This window comes from Rhinolophus sinicus, linkage group LG17, assembly GCF_036562045.2.
Source record: "Rhinolophus sinicus isolate RSC01 linkage group LG17, ASM3656204v1, whole genome shotgun sequence".
Lineage (NCBI taxonomy): Eukaryota > Metazoa > Chordata > Mammalia > Chiroptera > Rhinolophidae > Rhinolophus > Rhinolophus sinicus.
In genome coordinates this window covers 13,844,256-13,856,800 of record NC_133766.1, presented here as the reverse complement: position 1 = coordinate 13,856,800, position 12,545 = coordinate 13,844,256, and the positions used below count along the sequence as shown (strand labels likewise).

Genomic DNA, 12,545 nt, shown 5'->3' with positions numbered 1-12,545 from the left:
CCTTTTACAATCTACCACAGCATTCAAGTGTGTTCAAATATTGCCTTTTACTTATCAGTGTAAGCTTATGTGACACCACTTTAAACCAAAACAAAATCTGTACACTGGCAAGTCACCATGCATATTGGTTGGTTCACTGGGGAACCTGAGAGTGTGAGAAACGTTCTCCAGGAGTGGAATGCAAGTCATATGCGTGGGCCAGGTGATCGGTGACTAGCTTAGGTAGCAGTAAAGGCAGGGGTTCTTAAACAGTGTGTGTGTGTGTGTGTGTGTGTGTGTGTGTGTGTGTGTGTCCGAATCACGTGGTGAGCTTGTTAAAATGCAAATTGCTGGGCCCTGCACCCCACCCCCCACCCCAGTTTCTGATTCCGTAAGTCTGGAGTGGGGACAGAATTTGTATTTCTAACAAGTTAACCAAGGATGCTGATTCTGCTAATCTGAGGGTTATACTTGGAGAACCACTGCTCTGAGTGATGTTGGAATGTGGAAACACGTTAAACCTTAGCAAATAGTAGGATATCACTTAAAAGAGGAAGCGAGACAAAGAGTTAGGAGCACAGGGTTTGGAATCAGCCACACTTGAGATGTGAAGCTGAATGTGTCCAGAGCTGTGAGTTTTGGCAAATTGCTTAACCTCTCTGAACCATACTTCCCTTATCTGTGAAATGGAAGAGAATAATGATACCTATCTTTGAGGACAAAGTAAGTTATTGCATGTAGAGTGCCTAGCACATGGTACTCATAAATGGTTGCTATTATTTTTTAAAATTACTGACACTATTAGAAAAAAAAAAAACAGTTCATATGTAGGAAATAATCTCTGTGAGCTAAGCAGAGGAGAAATTTTATTTGGGATACAATATGGATTGGTTGGGTTTGGATTAAATAAAAAGAGATTCTCATCATTTATAGAACAATCTTTCTCCTTTAAAATAAAAATCCTTCGTAAGATCTTTGGTTCTTTCTTGAAACCTACCTTTAACCCATTTCTTTATTGCCATCTTAAAGCTCTTTCTAACATTTATTTCTTGATTCTGTCTCTTGCTGCAGTATTTCTCTACCCTGGAGTTTGTATCATTTGTGTGCTGAGGACATTCCCATATTTTTTTACATGGTTTTTCTCTGGTGAAGGCACAGAGGGCAAGTATCTTGTGGCCACTTCCGGAGGACCAGGCTGTCTATTTCCTCTCCTCCCGCCAGGCAGGTGTGAGCCCTGACCCACTGTCAAAAGACCTAGACCTAAGATAAGATTACTGTTTTCTTTGCCTCTAATACCGCCCTCCACTTATACTGCACCTTTCCCATCTCTTTCATGCTCTTATTAAAAGGCGTTTTATTGCCAGTCGGTCTATAAGAGTTTTCTTGGATTTGAACTCTTCTAAGGAAGTGTATACAGAAAGGGTGGACAGGTGGCAACTTGAATCCCATTTATCTGGAGTGATTCTGCAAACTGTGGGTTCTGGGCTCTGGCTCAAACCAGCTAGATCAAAATCTACATTGTAATAACATTCCCAGTGATTCCTAGCACACTAAAGTTTAGGAAGCACTGCTCTACGGCAACTATGCTACAGCCCTAAATGGATGCACCGCTGTGTCTCAAATTAGTGGGAGGGAAGGGAGTGGGCTACACATAGCCCTCAGCTTTTCTCACACAGCAGCCAGATGAGCTCCGTGTATTACGTCAGTCAAGTGGGTTGGTCAGGAATTTTGCCTCAGACAAAAAGGTTGAGATCTTTCCTCGGACATTCTTTTCAGAGTGAGGTTTGAGTAAAGGGAGGATGGTTATCATCTCATCTCTACATGGAATAGAACCACCCTCTAGGTGGCATTTGAAATGTAGGCAGGGAGGTCACATCGTGAGCTGGTGGGTGCTACGAGCACTTGGCGGTCAGGGGCCAGAAATGCTACACATCTTGTCTTTGGGGGGGCCTCCCACACAACAAAGAATTGAACTGTCCAAATGCCAATAATACCTCAGGTGAGAAGCCTGCAGGTTTGATTCTCCTATCATGAACCTGTGTGAAACCTCTTGGTTCCCTCAGGAAAATCCAGTATCTGTTTGACTTGATTCTCCATCATCTTCCCTTCATCCTCAGTAACATGTTAAAGTATTCAATGGATTATAAGAATTTTATTCAAAGTCAGGAAGATAGAATGATTTCCATTGAAACACTGGGCATCGATTTTGGGCCGTAGCTTTCACTGCCGTTAACGGTAGTTTCTAAGATATATTGAGCTTTCTATCCAAATAAATCCAGTGTTAGGAATCATAATTTGTACCAGACTCAAGAAAACAAGATCCTTACTTAAGAAAAAAAAAAAAAAAGGCAGTTGAAATAGTATTGTTGCCAGAAGCTATAGACCATTCTGCAATTTATTTCCTTTTTAGTGGAAGAAAAGACTTCAAAGCCGTAAGTATAAACATATGCTATAATATGTCTAAAATCTAAATGTAAGATCCTTTGAACCAACTTCCACATGACACAGTGGGCAAGTCTACCATTTATATAATGAGATAATGTAAAAACAAGGAGATGTAACGATTGAGAGATGACATAAATTGTATAAGCAAAAAAAATAACGAAGTTTGGAAGATACAGCTTCCTGCAATACAAGTAGGATCGCTAACTAACTCCCCATCCCCTTTAGGACAAAATCCAAGCTCCTTTACATATCTCACAAGTGTCTCCACCATCTGACCCTTTGAAAACTAGCAAATCAATATATATTTTGAGTACCCATTTCGAAGCAAAAGCAAAAGCATGTGGAGGCATAATATCAACAAGAAAAAGAAAGCACTGCTCTGAGAGCTGGAAGCAGCATTATTCTAGGGTCTACTTTGACACTAGTCTCGTATTAGCTACTTTTGTGAAATGGGGAAACTACATGGTAGCTGAAATCAATAGCACTAACAATTCATTAACTCACTTGAATTTCTACTAATTGTCAGAGCTGCTAAGCCATGTCAGCATGGCTTATGATTGCTGTGTTTCCCATCTTATTCTCTCTGTATGAATCGTGTCATGGATTAACATGAATTTAAGAAGCAACTGCCAAGAGTTTGAACTTTGATATCCTTTTAAAGTGTAAAAAGGACTCTTGATAATAGACGGCAAGCACTGAAACTCATGCTGTTCTTTATTTATTGCAACGTGGAAGTTTTTTAAACCTCAAATTTAGTACTTTACCCATCTGTTTCTTTGAACATACGTTTGGAAAAGATCCTTTAAATTTCAATTGAGTCGCAAACGGTCTGTTTTGATAATATATCACATTGAAGCAATTCAAGTTAGTGCTAACTTTAAATCTAAGGAAACCTTCCTTGTAGCCGTTCATCAGAGGACATTTTTGGTATATTTCACAGTGATATTAAGAATTTTTTAGTATGTGAGTTCTCCCAAAGGTTTTTCAAAATAAGCGTTTTTCTAAATAGGCTTTTAAAAGAAATTCAGTAAAAGCAAATAATATGGCAGCAGCTGCTTAGAAAAGGAAAACAAAAACCCTCATAATTTGTCTATAAAGATGTCTTTCAGGAAGCCCATGCTGCTTAAATAAGATTCTAAAATAAGTATCAAGGTTTCAATACTATAACACAAATATAAAACGACTGGCCCAGAATATGTAATCACTCTTTTGCCACTAACGACTCTAAATTTCATCCAAAACAATCCGGTCCCCAGAAATCAAGTTTAATCCTAACAGGATGCACTTTTATGAATTTCTCAAATCTCAGTGCTGCCAGGAACCAGCTCCTTAGGAGTCCTCGTGTGGCTTTCTGCCTGGCACCTCCCAGCCAGTCTCCCCTATGGCCAGCTTCCTTCACTGAGAACCTGTGTTAAAAAAAAGAGCCCCAAGGTGCAGCTCACCGTGTGTGGAGGCACCAGGCCAAATTCTGAGGCTTGAACAGTGACATTCTAATGAACTGTACACATTGTCAAGGCACTCATGATGGAATTTTGAAGGATGTGGTAGCGCTATATTCTGGTAGAAAAAGAAAAAGACCAATTTCAAGTGTAATCATTGGATTTGCACTTGATTGGGAAAAGAGTATTAGTCAGAGTCTCACTGTGACCCAGACAGGGTCTGTAGGACCTTGAGAAGTTTGTGTCATGTAAGAGTGACCGAGAAAAGACATAACTGTATAACCACCTCTCTTCTTCCATCGAGCTAAGGAGACTTTCATCTGGCCTGATGGGCTTAGGGGAAATGGGAGAGGCCTGAAGCCCATCTGAATTTATGTCATGGAAACAAAATAGAGGAGAAAAGGGTTAAAGGTGAAGAATTCAAAACAGCTTCTGTGAACTGGGTTCATGAGAGAGAGTCTAGCAGGAGAGATGGGAGAGAAAATTTGAAGAGGTTCACTATGCTAAGGATGAGATCTCTTGAAAATATCTTGGGACATTGCAATAAACACTTCGTTTCCCTTTAGTTAATTTTCATTGCTTGATTGGTGTTCTTTTGAATCTGGCACCGTCTGCAAGGAATCCATTAGCCCCTTGGGCATAAATGAAAATCACAGCTTTCCCAAAATGCAAATCTGATCATGTCACTTCCCTTCTAAAAGCCCTTGAAAAGTTTCTAATCACCCTGCCTGATCTGGCCCCTACTTTAGTTCAATCACATCACCTACCAGCACCCAAATTCTATGTTCCAGCCGTATGTAAAATGGATGGTTCCCAAAATGTACTTTTGTAATATTGTGATTTATAATAACAAACATATATTTGGTCTTCATCCAGATCTGGCAGAGCTTCTAAAACCCTTGGAATTTCCTATGTGTCTTTTGTTACATTAATGAGATGACTTTGGTGAAGCACCAGGGATGGGAGCTGGTTGCCAGGGGAACCAACCAGGTGACTATAGGATTGGAACATTGGGTCCCACCTCTGGGGAGAGGGGAGGAGCTGGAGGTTGAATCAATCACCAGTGGTCAATGATTTAATCAATCATGACTATGTAATGAAGGCTCCATAAACCCCCCCCAAAAAAATGAGCTTTGGAGAGATTTTTCTAGTTGGAGATGCAGGGAGACTCTGCAGGATATGAAATCCCCTTCCCAAATACCTTGCCCGATGCATCTTTTCTATCTGGCTATTCCTGTGATATCCTCTTATAAAAATCCAGTAATCTCGTAAGTAGAATGTTTCCCTAAATTCTGTGAGCTGCTCTAGCAAATTAATCGAAACCAAGGAGGGATTCATGGGAACTTCTCATTTATAGCCAGGTGACAACCTAAGCTTGTGACTACTGTCTGAAGTGTGTGTGAGTGTGTGTGTGGGGGGGAAGGGGGGCATTCTTAACCTGTGGAATGTGCTGCTCTGATACTCTCTCCAGATAGACAGTGTCAGAACTGCACTGAATTGTAGGACACCCAGATGGTATCAGAGAATCACTTGGTGGTGCGAAAATAATACACACATTGGAACTATGATTTCACAGATCCTCAGACCTTCACACTTGCTTCTGCTTCCTCAGTTTGAAATGCCTACCTACCCCATCCTTTCATTTATCCACCTACACAACAAATATTTGTTGAGCACCTATTAAGTTTTAAACCCTGTTCTAGGCACTCAGTGATCAAAATAGTGAACAACTACAATTAACAAAACAAAACAAAAGCCTTTGCCTACATAGGTCGGACATTCCCTTGGAATTCTCCGTGCCATCCAAACCACACTCCAATATCAACAAAACACAGTATGTGGACCTCTTTTGAATCTTGCTTCAAGCATACCATCTTTTAAAAACCTATGAGACAGATGAGATTTGACTCTGATTGGATATTTGAAAATATTAAGAAATTGCTATTACTCTTTAGGTGAGACAATGGTATTGCAGTTATGGGTTTTTTAAATAAAAACAAGAATCTTTGTCTTTTAGCAATATGTACTAAAATATTTATGGATAAAATAATATGAGGTCTGGAATTGGATTTAAAATAGTCCATTGAGGGGTTGGGGGGGGTGAGGAGAACACAGATGAAACAAAACTGGCCATCTGTAGATAATTACTAAATTATTCTTCTACTTTTATATATGTTTAAAATTTTCCGTAACATAAAGTTTAATCAAAGGAAGAAAAAAAGTAAAGACACATTGGATTTCCTGCTCTCCAACAAGCCTTCCATGGGGCCCCAATCCCAGCTACTCCCTGAAACCCAGCGGCCCCCCCAGTTCTCCTAGCCCCTGGGCTCACCTCAATATTACACCATTCCATGACTGTCTGTATCACTCCCATGCATCAGTTCGCCCCCTAAGGGCAAGGACTGTGTCTTTTCTAATCATTCTTTCCATCAACTCCAATCACAGTGCCTGGCAGAAAAACAGATACTGGACATTATCTCTGCAAGTAAAAAACCAAAAGCAATAAAAATTATATTTTAATGAATATGACACTAGTTTCAAGGGAACAGAAACTTGATAGCTATCTTCGGCACCGCATAAAATGGTCTGGCAGATGAGATTCCATTTGTTTAACACATAGTTATTGAGACCCCTATTGTACCAGTGACACTGTGCATGGGACCATGTTCTCCCTGTTAACAATGGTCTCCCTTTTGGGGGTCTCCATGAAAGACTGGGGGGAGGTAGAGTGGTGCCCACGTGCATATGCGCACACACACGCAATTAATTATTTTCTTGTTGTTGGTCCCTTCAGGATCTAGTTGAAGCACACACAAAAAAGTTAATATTCCTATAACAATATCTATCATTTCTGTTTGCTTGTTTTATGTACTGTTTTGATAAACAATATAATATTCTTTGTTATTTAAAATGCTTTTTAAATGTTATTTAAAATGTTTGTTAGGCTTCGTTAATAAAAATTAAGCTAGCTGAGACTAGATAAAACTTTGGTTTTTCCCCTTCCTAAAATAATTAAAAGACAAAATATAGAGGCATATTATTTATTCTACTAATAATATAAAACGTGCTAAGTCCCGACAGGTTTCAGTAAGTAGTGGGTGATATGAGTCTCTGACACTCAACCTCTCCCAATCCCAAATTAAGTACAAATAATAAAATCAACTTCCTAATAAAGTAAGATGGGTAATACACCCTAGTTTTGAGACATTCCTCTCTGCTAGGGATATTACCTACCTCATTTTGAGTAAAACTACATCATCTATCTGCAAAGGAAAATTCACATCAAATAAAGAGTACCTTCAAAGAATATACACTTAATTCACTTTACTCTTTTACCATATCCTTGAATCTAACTTTAAGTGCTTGAAGTGTGTCAGTGTTTGAGAACCTGTGAAAATCTTGCTCAGTGATGGCAGTCTGACAGCTAGAGATATGTTTCAACATATTTAATGCCATCAATTCTAAGATAAAATATACTTTGCAAGGGCTGTGAACAACCCACAGAGCATAACAAAACAGAAATCAGGATCATTGTTGCAAATTCTCTGGTACACTAAGTACGACCCTTTTATCATGACTTCACCACCATAGAACCATATAGGGCATGTACCTCAAAGAAGCTGAACATATTCTTATCGAATACCAAATATAAAAACCTATGTTATAGAAGAATAGAGTTGTTATTTTTATATATGGTTAATATTAACCATACATTTAGTTATTATTCTAAGAATGTACTAAAGCCAAAAACTGCATCTTGAAAAGAGATCTTAGGGAAACTCCTTTAATGGTAGTCAAAATATTATTTTGACAAATTATCTGAATGGAAATAATATTTATAAATATTCCAGTGTTTAAAATATTTCATTATATTAATTCACGGTAGTAATTTTCATTATTGATCAATAAATATTTTATTAAACCAAGAGAAACAGCTGCTTATTCCTATCTTTCTACGCTCTCTGATATGGAGGGTAGCACCCCAGCGCTGAGTCCAGAAACATGGCGTAAACTCTGTTTTGGACTCTCATTTCTCCTAGTGCCACCCACCTGATTACCAAAGTGCATTGTGCCTATGATCTAACTATCGTTTCCTCTTCTCTGCCTGAAAAACTCCCCCTTTACCTTCACAGTTCTATGTAGCCCAACCTTTCTCTCCCAGACAGACGTAGGTCTTCCTAACATCTATTATGCCTTCGTCATATTTCTATTATAGCATATTATTATATTATCATATTCTTATTTGAACCCCTCCTCCTTTAGGAATGGGGTAGATCAGAGTCATTTTGGGTTAGATAAGACCGATGGGGCAAACCCAAGCCAACATCCACAAGAGGGAGCCATAAATCAAAAATCAAAGATCAGAAACAAGCCCTAGAAGCACGGTGTCAGATTAAAATGGTACCTGGAAGACGTTGCTGAGACACGGGAAATGGAGGAAAGGATAGAAATCAGAGCAGGTTAGCAAAGGAAGAGGATCCAGGATGATTGCCGCGACCACTGCTAGGTCAGAGGCGAACACTTACCTGGGAGAGTTATGGTACACGGGGAACATTAAGGTGTGTATAGAGCCAAGTGAAGGCACTCAGTCAGGGATGTTGTTTATGTGCCAAATGCATGTACGCTACTGGGACCATAGAGGTCTGACCTCCTGTCCCAGGTAAGGAGAAACCAGGGCTTTGGTTCAGCTGGGATTCCAGAGCTGTGAGAAGGTGGGTGAGTCAGTGGTGAGCTGGTTGCTGTGGGATGAGAATAGAGGGTAACTGAGTCTATGGTTCAGGACCCAAGAAAAGGGTGGAAGGAGCCCAGGAGGCTCCCAAGTGCTCATGAACTTATTCAATAAATATACAGTAAGTGTCCAGTGGGTGCCAAGCCCCATGCCAGTCTCTTAGTCAGCCTGGCTGCCGTAACAATATACCAAAGACTGGGTGGCTTAAACAACAGGAATCTATTTCTCACAGGTCTGGAAACTGGTGCCAGCAGAAATGGTGTCTGGTGAGAACTCTCTCCTTGGGTTGCAGATGTCCACCTTCTCGTTGTGTCCTCCACTGCCTTTCCTCAGTGCAGGCAGGTGGACAGAGAGACGGAGAAGGCAAGCTGTCTTGTGTCTCTTCTTATAAGGGCACTAATGCCATCGTGAGAATCTACCCTCATGACCTCATCTAAACCCATTTCCCTTCCAATGGCCTCATCTCAAACACCATCAAACTGGGTCTTAGGGCTTCAACAGATGGATTTTGGGAGATAATTTTGTGCACAGCAGGGGTGCCATGACATTCATGGTAGAGGATGATCCTTGACAAGTGACAGAATGTCACAGAAAGGAAAAACAGAGTTTTCAGGGGAATGTATTTCAGAGGATGCTAAAGTAGTCATCAAGTTTAAGGAAATGACGGAAGACAAGAATGGGACCCAAACCAGGGTGAGGAGCAGTCCATGAACTGATAGGAAGAGCCAGTGACATTCAGGACACCAGCCTAGGAAGATGTACAGAGGTAGCAGCACCTAGGGGGAGGGGGAGGGTGTACTCTTCTGGGGGCTGAGCCCAAGGGGACAGCAGGTGAGGTGTTGAACCTGTTCAGAAGGGAGGTAAAGAGTCTTAGACACAAGTTCCCCTCCAGGCTATATAGCAAGCACGTAGCAGTTTAAATAAACATTAATTGAGTAACTTACTTAATATGATCGTACTGCTTTTAACGTTCAATTAATTAGGCTGATCTATGGGGCGTACTTTTTTTAAACCAGTAATTCCTATAAACTTCGGTCCTGGTTACCCAGTTAATAGATTATTGAGCTCCGTGTCTTTTTCTACTACCGTATTTCCCATCCTCTTTCTCTTGTCTCTCCCCGAACACCAAGAACTTTTTAAATCTTATAAACCAAAGAAGAGAAAGGGAATGAAGCTGAGAATCAAGTTGCATACTTTTGGGGAAATCAAAGCAAAAGACTTGATGTGGAAACAACTGACTGTTGATTTTCATTTGGCGATGTAATCCTCAGTCTGTACCACCAGCACAGTAAAAATTGATTAACCATTATTTCATTTTGCCAGTGGAGGGAGTGCCCAAGTCATTTGCAATTCATAGCTAAAGAAATGCTCTCTGGGTTCTTGTTGAAGCCTTGTTAAGGATGTTATATAACGGAGGAAGAAGCCTGGAGGGACAGGAAGGCCACTTGATGCTTTGCAGCACGTATCATCTCCCGCTCGCTGCCTTGCCAATGTGGGTGTGGGCACGTGGTCCTCCCCGGACTTGCTTCCGCTGGGCTTCTGCCTTCTCTGTCCTTGGCTGTGTTGCTGGGAATCTGTCAGTAGAGTCTCCTCACCATGAGGAAGTGCAATCGGGGTCAAGGCGGCTTGTTTTCTCTTCCCCTTCAATGGATTTACACTATAAACTGGTTTGTCCTGCCAAATGGAAGGAAATCCTCATTGTCTTTTCACACTTGAGTTTCCCTAACGCAAGCACTAGCTCAGGAGTGGTGATTAAGTCGAAAACTTATTTCAAGCACGTTTTGTTTGTTTTTTTCCTCGAATGATGATGAGATCAAGGCCTGTAGCTTTGAAACAGTTTGTGAGAATTTCTGGAAGGACACGGTGTTTATCAGGATTGATGATGGTGGTTTGAAGTTATTTTACTCCTTCTCAGTTCTGTTGTTCTCCAAGGACTTTAATGGTGTTGCCTGAAACTTCATTACAAAAACGCGTTAGTGATAAAACTTTCCAGATTAAGCCTCAGTTCACAATCTAGTCTGTGTCTAGTGATATTCGATTCCTCAAATGTTCTGCATTATTAAAAAGGAGTCTTCCAAGCTTGCAATAAATATTATCGGTTCTTCAGGCAATTGAAAGTATACCATATGTAATTTTAAGTGTAAAAATATTAGATCTCAAAGGAGCTACGATCAGAAAAATAGTAGCTAGAAAAACATTAGCCATAAAACTCAGAATTTTTAAATGGGGTGAAAAGGGCCTTAAAGATCAGTGAAATAGCCAATACAGTCCTGTCACTTTGCAGGTGAGGAAGCGAAGGCCACTCCAATGGCATGATCTGTACCTGGTGACGAAATTCATGCGTGGAGAAGCAGGACGAGGATACAGGTTTTCTATTCCTCAAAGTCAAAGGTTGTGCTATAGAAAATTCTAGCCCATTGCACCTCCTCCCTTCCAAAACTGCACACTGAGGAATACTTGTTTTGTATTAAAATTCCAAACTAGTATGTAGATTGGAGAATATGTCTCCATGTATTTCCTGAAACATTGGCAAACAGGTTTCTTTTTGTCAGTTTACTGTACTGCATTTTGCCTTTACTTTTGATTCAAAAGCTTAGCATCAAAGGAAGTCTGTGGAATTTTTTAAAAGATGGAGATTTCCTTTGTGTCTGAGACCTTTGAGCTTCCTCAGACCTTATGTTACCTTAGCTAGTTTTATTTTCCTTTGTTAAACTCCTTTCTTTTTATTGAACAAAGAAAGTGTGTTCATCACTTACTTCCTTGGCACTTGAAATCCTGTCTTGTTTAGCCATAAAAATCCAAATACTATTTAACAGCTAACAAGAGAAGAGATACAGTTGGAAAATTGTGTTAATTTTGCTAAATTTAGCAGTATTTCTTAGAAAAGCATAGGGAATATGAATTTTCTGATTGTGAGCTATACATCTGTTAGCACAGAATAATAACCACCACTTTTTCTAAACTCTACCATTAAGGTATCTACTCCCAATGTCCTTCCAAGTTCAGGGATGGTCATCCCCTTGGAAATTTTAAGGTAGAAAGTATGTATCAATTAAATTAAAAAAGATGAAAGAGAATCAGAGTGAAGATTTTACTTCTCCAGGCTGACTACAGTTCTAAAAAATGGAAATTATTAAGTAATTTTAATTCAAATCTATTTAGTATGCTTGAGAAGTTCATCAAAAATAACTGCTGATATATCACCCAACAAGTTCAAAGTACTTCCTACTTGGTAGAAAAAAAAAAGAGAGAGACCTTATGTTCTCTATAATCATGCGATCTGAAGAGGAGAAAAGGCTTTGATTTGTAGAATGTGTTTTTCTCCCCCAGAATTAAAAGGAGGAAAACCCCAAGCTGGTCAGTGGGAAAGTAATTGTTGTACTATTAGTATTCAATTTAGCTACAAACATTATTAATATACTTTATGTCCAAAGCAGTATCATTGGAATTGCTCTAGTGGATGAATAATTATTTTGCAATATAACCATGCATCTTACCAAAATACCTCCCTTATGTAATTCAAAAGTGAGCAAGTTGAAAAACAGTGACTCATAATCACCAGCTACTTCTAAAAATCCAGCGATAGGCATACCTATTATTCAGAGGTTAGTAATACCCTCTAGATCTCTCTTTTTATTATCCACCTTTGTCAGTCAACTCCCTTTACGGCTGATAAACTCCATAAAGCTTCTGAATGCTCTACAGCTCATCTCATAATAAAAGTTGACCACCTGACAGACAGGCCTGATTTTGTGAAAATATGTTAATCCCTCCATAAGTCCTCGATAACCTGAGTCAACAGTGAACACGTTAGCAAAATACAATTGCTGATTTATAAAGTTACTCCAGTTAGCCACTGAGCATGAGGCATCTTCTGGTTCTACCATTGTTTAAAGTTTCATTCAATTTGCTTGTCAGTAAGCTGAGTGGACATCAAAGATGAAGCAATGAAA

The 12,545-nt window shown here is 39.7% G+C and overlaps 1 protein-coding gene across 4 annotated transcripts in view; it reads right to left on the bottom strand.

Annotated features, from left to right (window-relative positions):
- HMCN1 (hemicentin 1) overlaps positions 1 to 12,545 on the bottom strand; it is a 667,703-nt gene that overhangs the window by 421,692 nt on the left and 233,466 nt on the right. For all 4 annotated transcript variants that reach the window (XM_074322404.1, XM_074322402.1, XM_074322401.1 and 1 more), the window contains one exon: positions 6,196 to 6,311. The gene's annotated coding sequence lies outside the window, so the exon portion shown is untranslated. The remainder of the gene's footprint in view (positions 1 to 6,195; positions 6,312 to 12,545) is intronic.